Source organism: Amblyomma maculatum, chromosome 5 (genome assembly GCF_055883805.1).
Source record: "Amblyomma maculatum isolate TAMU_Amacu chromosome 5, ASM5588380v1, whole genome shotgun sequence".
Classification (NCBI taxonomy): domain Eukaryota; kingdom Metazoa; phylum Arthropoda; class Arachnida; order Ixodida; family Ixodidae; genus Amblyomma; species Amblyomma maculatum.
In genome coordinates, this window is record NC_139348.1 from 11,589,544 (window position 1) to 11,601,641 (window position 12,098).

A 12,098-nucleotide genomic window follows, 5' to 3' on the forward strand; every position below is an offset into this window, starting at 1 on the left:
ATATCCCCACCCACGGTGTCCGATATGCAAGAACAAAAATGTTGAAGCCGGCTTGCTGTGGGACTGCCCAGCACTGAAATTGACACGAATCCCGGCACTTGGCGAAAGCTAGCCTACCAGCAAACAATCCTGCCACGTATATCACCTGGACGCAGGGACTCCTTGACTTCATAAAATCACCCAACCTTTTTCCATTAATCATTTCTTCATTCTTCATCTCATACCCTAGTGATGCCCTTAGGCAGTAAATATCGTTAAAAAAAAACAAAAATCAGACGGCACAAGCAGGCAATGTACTTTCCGGTTCTAACCCAAAAACATTAATGGGATGAAATTCAGGAGCAGCTGCAAACTGGAAATTTTGTAGTATATGGTGTAGCAGAAACCCACCTTAGAGACAGTGAAGAACCTCCACACATTGAAGGATACTCATGGCTGGGGTGCAATAGAAAAGGGAAGGACCGAAAAGGAGGTGGCCTGGGGGCGCTAATCAAAGGCCAAGATTGGAAAAGGATAACAGAAAGCTGCAGAGAACATATATGGCTCCAGGGTAGAGTGGGAAAACTAGATACAATACTAGGGTTTGTTTACCTAAAAACAGGAAATGACTCAAATGAGGAAAATTCAGAACATTTCAGATGTTTAGCTAAAGACAGAGGAATTTGGCCAGAATAAGGAAGTGATAATCTTAGGGGATATGAATGCCCACATGGAATTTTTTGATGGAGCTACCGATACGACAGGCAAAATGTTAGGAACATTTTGTGAAGCCCAGGATCTCACAATAGTTAATTCAGAAATAAAGTGTGAGGGAAAAATAACATGGGAAAGAAATAACTCTCATTCCACAATCGACTATTGTCTGATGTCCCACAAGCTGTATGACAGGTTAGTAGGCATGGAAATTGATGAAGAAGGGGCGAAGAGCTTAGGAAGCGATCACAAAAGAATTAAACTCCAATTTGGCGGGACAGCGGCCGCAACAAAAATGCAGGTATGTGAAAGCAACCAGAAACTCAATGATATGCAGTTGGAAAAAGGGTCAAAGCGCATTGAAGACATAGTAAACCAACAACCAAATAGAGAATGGACATACGATGACCTCGTAGAAGTATTTAAAAGAGAGCTAAAAAAGGGCAAGATTAGAAGAGGAAAGAGAAAATATAAACCAAAAAGCTGGTGGGATGCTGAAGTTAAAGCAGCCATAACGAGGCGTCAAGAGGCATCCAGAGAGCACAGATTAGCAAAGAAGAGGGGAGCCACACCAAGGGAAGTAGAATCCAAATGGGAGGAGTACCTTGAGAGAAAAAGGGAGGCGTCAACCTTAATCCAAATCAAAATAGGAAAAGCTGGGGTCCAGTGGATGATGGACATAAGTAAAAAAGATAAAAATGCTGCAAAGAGGTTTTGGAACCACATAAGGCTACAAGCAAAAAAGACGGAAGGGGTCCAACACTCACTGACCACAGAGGAAGGAAAAAGAGTGGAGGGAGAGGAAGCACAGGAATATGTTAGGCGCACAATAGAAACAGCCTTTGCCAGTCTGGAAGTGAATACCGCAGAAGAAATGGAGAATAATGAGGACCACAGGGACGAGGAGCAAGAATACAAGGAGATGACAGCAAGACAATGGGCAAAAATAGAACGGAAGGTCCCCTTGGGAACAGCGACAGGACCAGATAGCATACCCATGGGATTGATTACCAGATTAAGACAAAAAAGCAAAGTAAAATTGCGACAGTTGATTGAACAAACAATAAAGGGCGGTCAAGTACCAAAAGATTGGAAATTAAGCAGGATGAGACTAATATACAAAGGCAAGGGAAGCAGAGATAACAAAGTCCTATCGGCCAATCACAGTTACATCAGTTATATACAGGGTAGCAATGCAGTTAGTAAAAGTAATGATGGAGGAATGGGCAGAAGGAGGGAATATCCTCGGAGAACTACAAAATGGTTTCCGCAAGGACAGAAGACTAGAGGATAATTTATTTGTGGTTACCCAGTGTATAGAAACAGCAGCTGCAAGTCAGAGACCATTATGGATAGCGTTTTTAGATATTAAAGGGGCATACGACAGTGTAGATCAGAAAAAACTGTGGGACCAGTTGAAGGAATATGGCCTGAATAAAAACCTGGTTCAGTTCATACAAGAAGTGTATGCAGATAATGAGGCAGTGATAGTATGGGAGACGGAAACAACAAAACCAGCAAAAATAAAAAGGGGGCTTAGGCAAGGGTGCCCACTGTCACCGCTGCTTTTCATGATATACATGAGCCAAATGGAAAGGCGCCTGGAGGAAAGTAATAAGGGATTCGATGCAAGCTATATGCGGGGAGGACAGAAAGTAACACAAGTTCTACTAGGATTGATGTACGCGGATGACATTGTACTGCTGGCAGATAAGAGGGATGGGTTGCAGGAGCTGCTTAAGATCTGTGGAGAAGAGGGCGAAAAGCTGGGACTGCAATTTAGCAGTGAAAAATCAGGAATAATGGTATTTAATGATGAAAGGGGGGACGTGCTGGAAATACAAGGCACCAAGGTTGAACATGTGGAGAGCTATAAATACCTGGGCATATGGATCAACGAAGGAAAAAATTACCTAGAAAAGCATGAAGGAATTACGATAGACAAAGGGAAAAGGAGTTCGGATATTATGAAACACAGGGCCCTCTGGAATTATAACAGGTATGAGGTTGTTAGAGGAGTATGGAAGGGTGTTATGGTACCAGGACTCACTTTTGGAAATGCAGTCCTGTGCATGAAATCAGAAGTACAGTCAGGCCTTGAAATCAGACAGAGAAAGGTAGGTAGATTGGCATTGGGAGCACATGGCAACACACCTAATGAAGGAGTCCAGGGAGATATGGGCTGGGCATCATTTGAGGTTAGAGAGGCAATTAGCAAACTAAAATATGATCAGAGACTAACCGAAATGGAGGAATCAAGGTGGGCACGAAAAATGTACAAGCACCTCTTCATGAAAACCCTGAATACGAAATGGACTAACAGAACCCGAAAGCTCAGATTTAAGTACCTAGAGTTTGGAGATACACCGCAGCAAAACAGCAGCATTGAAAAGCAAGTAAAGGAGGCAGAAAGGAAAATGTGGGAGGAAAGAATGCAAGGAAAATCAACATTGGGTATGTATAGAACTCGAAAACAGGATATAAAGAAAGAAAGTTTATTCGACAACTCACGAGGGAGCTCATTGCTGTTTGAGGCTAGGACAGGGGCCCACAGAACAAAAACGTACAGGAAAAAATTTCAGGAAGTAGATATATTATGCGCGGCGTGCGGAACTGAGGAGGAAACAACGGAACATGTTGTTCTAAGGTGCCAAAAACTTCGTCCTGCCCTTCCCGCGGAAAAAGCGGCAGATCTGGAGAGAGCGCTGGGATTTGCTGGGGAAGATGGACGAATGGATGAGGAACGCGTTCTGATAACAAAAGAGAGGTTAGAGGATTGGTGGAAAAAGTCAAGAGAATAAAGAGAGGAAAAAAAGGGAGGGGGGCAGATACGGGCGAATAAGAAGCTAAAAATGGGGAAGAGATAAATATATTTCTTTTAATTTTTTGGCTAGGCGGCGCAAGCTGCCGCCCGATTCAAAGGGCAGAGCCACTATCATCCATCCATCCAAAAAAATTGCGGCATCTGAAAAACCCAATAACGCCGGTTTTTGGTACCTAGTACCAGTTCTTGAAAAACTTTTCCTCTTTCCGTCCCTTCAGAGTACAGAAACAAGCACACAGTATTTTAACCATGGCTCCACTTGTTTACGTTATTGCAAAATCCGGACACTGCGATATGTGCCAAAAGTCTTTCTGTGGCGTGACATCGTATTTTTTCTCCCTTAATACCAACGTTGGGAAAAAAATTACTGCACTGTCGACATGTTGAGCACTACGTGCATGCCCCTTCTCCCCAATGAGGGCCGTAAATATAAATAACCAAAGAACTTGGGAGACCCTGCACAGCTCTGACCCTGAGACCCAGCTGGGCGCGATCAACCTGGCCGAAGAACAACGCACACCAGCCAGCATCCGAGGCGAAGCGCCAGACGCAGGTGGCGGAGATACGCGAAGTCTATTCCTCCTTCTTGATAAACATGCATGAAATCCTGCACGACCACCCTGTGCAGGATTTCTGGCTCAAACAGGCTTCTGCTCCACACTGCTAACTCGAATAAGGAAGTTACTACATGATGATCTTAAAACATATGTTAATGGCCTGCAGATCTATTTAATTTCCGACTCTGTCTCAGGGATTAGATAGCAAACGTAAGCATTTTATGCTGTTGTCAAAAAAGGAAAACAATACATTTTTACAGAAATCTAAAAAGCAATACAAAACATTTTCTCATTATGGCCTATAACACACGAATGGAAGGTACAGAAGACAGAAACCTTGCTGGTCTTCAGTTGATGGGCATCACCCTATCCCTCCTCTTCCTCTAGCATTGCATTCAGTAATTTTTCCAGATTGCTGCGCACAGCTAGGAAGAAGAAAACCTATTAGTAGACACTCTCATACCAGTCTTTGCTTCACTCTATATTACGGCTTGTGAATGACATCACTTGCCTTAACATACAAATGCCACAGTTCAAAATTGAGATCTTGCTCTGAAAAAGCAATGACTATGTTCATTTTTGTTTTTACATATCGAACACCCTGGGCGGGGACACTTATATCCCCACCCACGGTGTCCGATATGCAAGAACAAAAATGTTGAAGCCGACTTGCTGTGGGACTGCCCAGCACTGAAATTGACACGAATCCCGGCACTTGGCGAAAGCTAGCCTACCAGCAAACAATCCTGCCACGTATATCACCTGGACGCAGGGACTCCTTGACTTATAAAATCACCCAACCTTTTTCCATTAATTTAATCATTTCTTCATTCTTCATCTCATACCCTACTGATGCCCTTAGGCAGTAAATATCGTTAAAAAAAAACAAAAATCAGACGGCACAAGCAGGCAATGTACTTTCCGGTTCTAACCCAAAAACATTGATAAACATTCGCCGGTAAAAAAATTACGGCATCTGAAAAACCCAATAACGCCGGTTTTTGGTACCTAGTACCAGTTCTTGAAAAACTTTTCCTCTTCCGTCCCTTCAGAGTACAGAAACAAGCACAAAGTATTTTAACCATGGCTCCACTTGTTTACGTTATTGCAAAATCCGGACACTGCGATATGTGCCAAAAGTATTTCTGTGGCTTGACATCGTATTTTTTCTCCCTTAATACCAACGTTGGGAAAAAAATTACTGCACTGTCGACATGTTGAGCACTACGTGCATGCCCCTTCTCCCCAATGAGGGCCGTAAATATAAATAACCAAAGAACTTGGGAGACCCTGCACAGCTCTGACCCTGAGACCCAGCTGGGCGCGATCAACCTGGCCGAAGAACAACACACCAGCCAGCATCCGAGGCGAAGCGCCAGACGCAGGTGGCGGAGATACGCGAAGTCTATTCCTCCTTCTTGATAAACATGCATGCATACCGCCACAGCGAAATAGCAGCGCTATCTGGCTCAATGCAAGGGCGCCAGTTCTACATCTGCAAAAAATACAATAATAGTCTGTATACTTACGGCTGAACTTGACAGCTTGCGCGACGAGCAGCTTTGATGAGCCAGTTGCCCGCCGTTTTTTATCCTCTCGGGCCAGGCAACGTTTACCCAATTGACCTGTTGAGGGGCCGCTGAACGTCGGCAAGGTTTTTGAGTTACGTCTGACGACTGCGTCGTGCCCCTGAATTACATTAACATACTCTACAGCAAAAGATTCATCGGGAAATCGGAACAGCGCGAACTTGTACAAGTACAGAACAAGATGTCACATGTCACCAATGGATCCCAAAATGGCCTAATCAGTGTTGCCAAATGTCGGTGAGCAAAAGTAGCTAGATGGCAGCGTGAAAGTAGCTAAAAGTAGCTAAAAAATTTAGCAAGGAGCTAAAAGTAGCTAGATTTTTTCCCAAGAAGTTTTATTTTATATTTTGGATATATAATGCATTTATTGGCAACTCTATTATTGTAAAAATTAAACGCAGCTATCAAGATATGGTTTCCTGCAGGCGACTACGCATGACAAGTGTTAACTAACGAACATGGAGGAAGGAAAGAACTTGTTCGCTTCCTTCTTTCCTTCCTTCCTTCCTTCCTTCCTTCCTTCCTTCCTTCCTTCCTCCATGCTAACGATAAACAAATGATAAATGTGCTCAGGTTTAGATTCCGATAATTTAGGCAGACGTAGTTTTCGCAAAGCGTTAAAGCTTGCGCGCTAAGAAAAGATTAGCTGCGAATGCATCACTGCTCTGTAAACATGTAAAGAATGGACTTTTATCTACTTTTATTGCGTACACAGAGGCCTATGAACGGAGAGTTATGAAAGGTTTAATGACTGTCGAGGCGATATCTTCAGTCCGCGACTCGGCGTAACTCGGACCGGCGGGCCTCTTTTATCCGCTCGGCGCTGACCGCGCATGATCCGCAAAGAGTCGAATCAGACAGTCGATTCCAGGCGCCTTATGGTCGCCTCGCAGGGAACGTTAAGAGTTTAAGTAATAGGAATGCGTACACACATGCACAATAGTGTACCGCGAGCACGACTTCGATGCTCATCGGAGCCCCCGCGCTGCGCGATAGGCGACACCCGTCAGAAGCTGCGCCGCCACATCAGCCGTATGGCCTCGCATCTCTTTACATTGAGAGCTATTTTTTTTTTCTTTTTCCCGCTGAGGCAAACATGGAGGAAGCTCCGTGGAGGTAGAGGCGGCGGAGGCATACCAACACCCCCTAAGTGGCGCCTTGTATTGAATCCTCCTCCTCTCTCTTTTCAAGTGTTTCCTTCTTTCTCGCAATATATCCAATATATATCTTTGTCTGGTTTGCGTCTTATTTAAAAACTACCAGATGGCGGTATGTGCCTGACGTCAGTTTCATCATGTGTAGCGTCTGTGGGAAAATGTTTCACGCCATAATAGTAATTTTCCAAAATGTAGCTAGCTTTAAGCTAAATTTCACCAAATAGCTAGATTTGTAGCTAGATTTTGAAGAAAGGAGCTAAAACAGCTACTCGTAGCTAAACTAACTTTCTTTGTAGCTAGTTGAGTCTAAAAGTCGCTAAATCTAGCTACAAAGTAGCTAAATTGGCAACACTGGGCCTAATCGGATGGATGGATGGATGGATAAGGCTGAACCCTTTGAATCGGGCGGCGGCGCCACAGGCCGCCTAGCCTATTCTTGCCTTCCTTTCAGCCACCAATCAGCTAACCTTCGTTTGGTTATTTCTACCCTTTTAAAGTCTATTTTCCCTTCATTATCCTTAAACCCCAATGCTTTGGCTAAATCTGGCCCATTGCCTTGAACTATAGGGCGGAGCCCTTTACAGGAAATTATTAAGTGTTCAGGCGTTTCCTCATCCTCCCCACACACCCTGCACAGCGTGTCTATCTCTTGGTACTTGACTCGGTACGTCTTAGTCCGCAATACTCCTGTCCTAGCCTCGAACAACAATGGGCTGCCCCTAGAATTATCGTAAATGTTTTCTTTGGCTATTTCCTGCTTGAACGTTCGGTACATTTCTAATGCTGATTTAGTCTCCATCCCTGTTTTCCACAGACCCCTCTTTGTTTCCTTAACCTATAAGGAGTAAATAATGTTTCTTTCTCTTGTTTTAGTAGTAACTCACACCATTTAGCCCCAAATCTAGCCCTTGTTAACAATCTTTTTCCTCATTTATTTTTTTTTCACAGACATCTTTTTACCATGTATACAAGCATGGCCTCCGAGATCACCAAACGCGCGCGTTTGGTGATCTCGGAGGCCATAATACAAGCAACTTTTTTTTATATATTTATTTTTCAAATTTTATAGGCCTACACGTCACATTTTTGTCTCGCTTGACATTGACACACACAATCCTTCTGCATCTGCTCTTGTGTCTGCTCACGTTTTGTAACGCACCATAATGAGTACAGCTTCATATACAAAGGCGTAGCAATTTCATTATAAACTCCATTCTTATTTCATTTTTATTTTTATTTTTTTTTGTCAATTAGCGGTCGCCGTCGTCAGACAAGTTGTCCTGCATGTTGCTCCTTTTACCCGAAAGTTAACGAAGAACTCGTCCGCACCGTTATGAAGACGATTGTTCGAAAGGATAACAATTCGGCGTTCTCGCTGTCTCGGCATCATTTCACTAGAACTGCTAGCTGAGAGGCGCACACGACCACAAAACATCAGTCATGATGTATGTGCACCCCTCGAATGTATTCAGGAAAACAAAAGGGACGCAGGAGGTTTAGGAGGTATGATCTAGTCCTGAAAGTGGTAGTGTGTCCCTCTTAATCACTTGAGTAAGAGACAGAGAAGATCGGCATCGTGGCCACGGACGTTCCGCCACGCTATGCTCTGTGGCCATTCCAACGTGTTAGCAAACACATCGCAAGACATCGTCGCTGCCGTATTCAGCTGATTGTACTACATATATGAAAGAGTATATGTGTGATCCGTACTAAGCTCGCCATACGTGTTTGATACGACGTCCCGTATATTTGCTTGTGTTATATACGTGATCGGGATTGGGACAGGGGGCCGGTAGAACACTGCACGGGAACGGGCCGCGGGCCAGGGCTTTCTGTGTATACAGCTTCTTTTGGAAATGAAGGAATCCTGCCGCTAAATTTGGTCCAGTGATTTATTTGACGCCGAATAAGAGAAAGCGTATTGTAGACAGAGGAGTAAAATGTCTTCCCAAAACTTTCTTGACGAAACCTTTTTCTTCTACAGGTACTACACTACTGCCCTTAATTATCTGTTGAGAAGAATATTACTGTAAGTTTTTTTTTTTTTGTCTCATCTTGGCATATTTTTATGTACTGGCGGTAAGCAGTGCATTTTTAAGGCGTCTGCGCATGCAGACTTTGTCGGGCCCGGGGCGGGCCTAGTCGCGGAAACGCGGGCCAGGTACGCGCCTGGTTCATGTGTGAATGGGGCCGGGCTGGGCTCGGCCTTTAAACGGTGGGCATGGGCCGGGTCCGGACAGGAAAATCAGGTGCAGAGCTCTAGTCATGGCGTCGAGCGTGTGTTAATGCTGGAAGCACGTAGAGCATGAAAGCTTGCAGCGCGAACCCAAGACCCTTTTTGCAAGAAATTTCTATAAGCCAGCCAGATATATCAACTGAGTTTACCATGGGCAGTATCAAATAACTATAAAAAAACTATTGCAATTAGACCATAATCGTTCAGCGGTTCAATTGTGCAAGTGCGTTACTGCAGGAAAGCCAAATTCAATTTCGAGCGACCCGGGAATTAATCTTGTGCCCTGAACGTCCGTTTCAACTTGGATACCGCGGCTGCGCTCATGTGCCCATGCATGTTCAACGGACAGTCCTTCACGCTCTTCAGCGCTTGAATTTTTATCCCGAGAATGAAAACGAGCGAATTAAAACGATGTAGGCCAAGGATCCTGTGGCTTAAAGGCCCACTGTCCACCCTCCGGTCGAAAATATTTTCTTCCCCGGTGACTGTGAGACTTCGCCCCTAGAACGCAAGGCCGCAAAAGTTTTTTGAAAAGAGTAACTAATAACGCAGTTACAGTCACCGCGATCACCCGATTCTGTCATGCTTCTCTCCTTCCGTTCCCTCGCAAAGGTTTTTCACTCTCCTGCCCGAGGTCGTCTAGCCTCCACAAGACAATTTCCCTTTCGTCCTCCGCGTTTGGCGGGAGGTGGGGCGTGGCACTCCGCGAGCGCGGAAAAAAAAAAAAAGAAAAAAAAAAAAAAAAAAACAGCCGATGAGCGCGCGCCGCTGGATTCAGTCTGGCCGTGGCGAGGGAAAAGCGCGCAGCGAGCGGTAGACACCCATCCTTCTCCCGTCAGCCAGCGAGACGGAACAATGGACGTCGTTCGCGGTACGTACGTCATTACTGTGGCCCGTCGGGTCAGCGCAGGAAACGGTGATGGATGGATGGATGGAAAAACTTTATTTTCGTCAGAGAGCATGTATGGCTGACGGCGACCTGGGTGGCCCACTCCACGGCCCTGGTCTGGACGACCGGTTCTGAGCTGGCCAACACGGCCTCCCACTGCTCGAGGGAAGGATCACGCATAATATCCGCCGGTGGCGGTGCTATGCTACAGCTCCTAAACTACAGCTCCTACAGCTAAACGTGCAAGGAGGTAGAAAAAGAGCGAAATGGCTAGAGATAGAACAGCAGTTGAAGGATGACAAAATAGGTGTGTACGCTCTTTGCGAGACTCATCTCAGGGATCTAGAAGATCCGCCGTTTATAGAAGGCTACGTCTGGGAAGGGTGCAACACAACGAGAACGGAAAGAAAGGGTGGAGGGGTAGGTATGCTGATACACTAGGGAACAAACTGGCAAAGAATTAAATCATCTTGTAAAGAACATATCTGGGTTTCGGGAACCATTGCCGGTATAAGGACATGGCTAGGGGTAGTTTATTTAGGAACAGGACATCAATGCAGGCAAGAAAACAGGGATCTTGTTGAATGTCTCAGTGACGATATAAGCCAGTTTGGAAACGGGGCCAATATTATTCTGCTGTGAACGGCCACATCGTCGATCTGGATGGATACACGGATTGTAACGGGAAGCTAATGCTAGATTTCTGCGAGCGACACGATCTAGTTATAGTAAATAGAGAAACAAAATGTGAAGGCCAAATCACGTGGGAATTCCGCAACAGGCAGACGACCATTGACTATTGTCTAATGTCGCGGGAAATTTATAGCAAGGTAACAAAAATGGAAATAGACGAAGAAGGGGAGTGTAGTCTGGGAAGTGATCATAAACGTATTAGTCTGCAGATGGGGCCCTTGATGAAAAGAGAAATGGAATTTAGACAAAGCGTAAACGCAAAATTAAACGACGATCAAATAGCGCAGATAGCAGCAGACATAGAGGAAGCAATAGAGAAAAGCCCCATGGAAGACTGGGATTATGAACAGGTAGAACTACTCATAAAGAGTAAAATTCAGGAGGTTGAAGTAGCAAACCGCTGGAATGGAAAGAGGAAGCCACGGAGCTGGTGGAATAAGGAAATCAGGGAAGCTATTGAACAACGACGGGCTGCTTCAAGGGAACACCGAATGGCAAAGAAAGCACAGGCTTCTCAGGAGGAAATCGTCCAAAAATGGGAATCATATCGACAAAAGAAACTTCAAGTGCAGGCCCTCGTCCAAAGTAAAATAAGACAGTCCACCGATCGCTGGATGGCTGATGTACACGATGCCTCTAGAGGCGGAGCAAGAAAATTCTGGAACCATATAAGCTGGCTAGGGAAGAAGAATCAAAGAAAGCAAGATCGGATTCAAGATAACGAGGGAAATTGTTTAAAAGGAGACAACGCAGTGAACTACATTAGATAAGTTATAGCCGAGTCATTTAAGAACGACGATAGGGCAATCTCCGCAAATCAGGAAGCAACACAAGGTAGCAGAATACAAAGCACCTTAGAACTGACCAATCTAAACTGGAAAAAGGCAGAAAAAAATATTCCTAAAAACACATCTACAGGAATAGATGGAATTCCGATCAAGCTGATTAATGAACTCGGTCCAAAAAGTAAGGAAACGTTGTTAAAAGCTTTGGAAACAGTCATATCGAATAAGCAAATTCCGGACAGCTGGCGGCAGAGTAAAATGAATTTGATTTATAAAGGGAAAGGAGAAAGGATGCACATAAAATCCTACAGGCCGATTACCATAACATCTGTAATGTACAGGTTAGCCATGCAGGCGGTGAAATTAAAGGTGCAAGCATGGGTTGAAAGTAACAAGATACTCAGAGAACTTCAGAACGGCTTTAGAAATGGTAGGCGCTTAGATGATTGCCTGTTCGTGCTTACCCAATGCATCGAAATATCTAGAGTGGAAAATAAACCTTTGTATTTGGCCTTCCTGGACATAAACGGGGCGTACGACAACGTAAGCAGGGAACTCCTGTGGAACATATTAAAAGAAGAAGGTAGCGGTTATGAGATAATAGAGTTCCTACAGGAAATATACCGGGATAACAAAGTAGAAATTACGTGGGAAGGGATAAGAAGTACGGAGGAT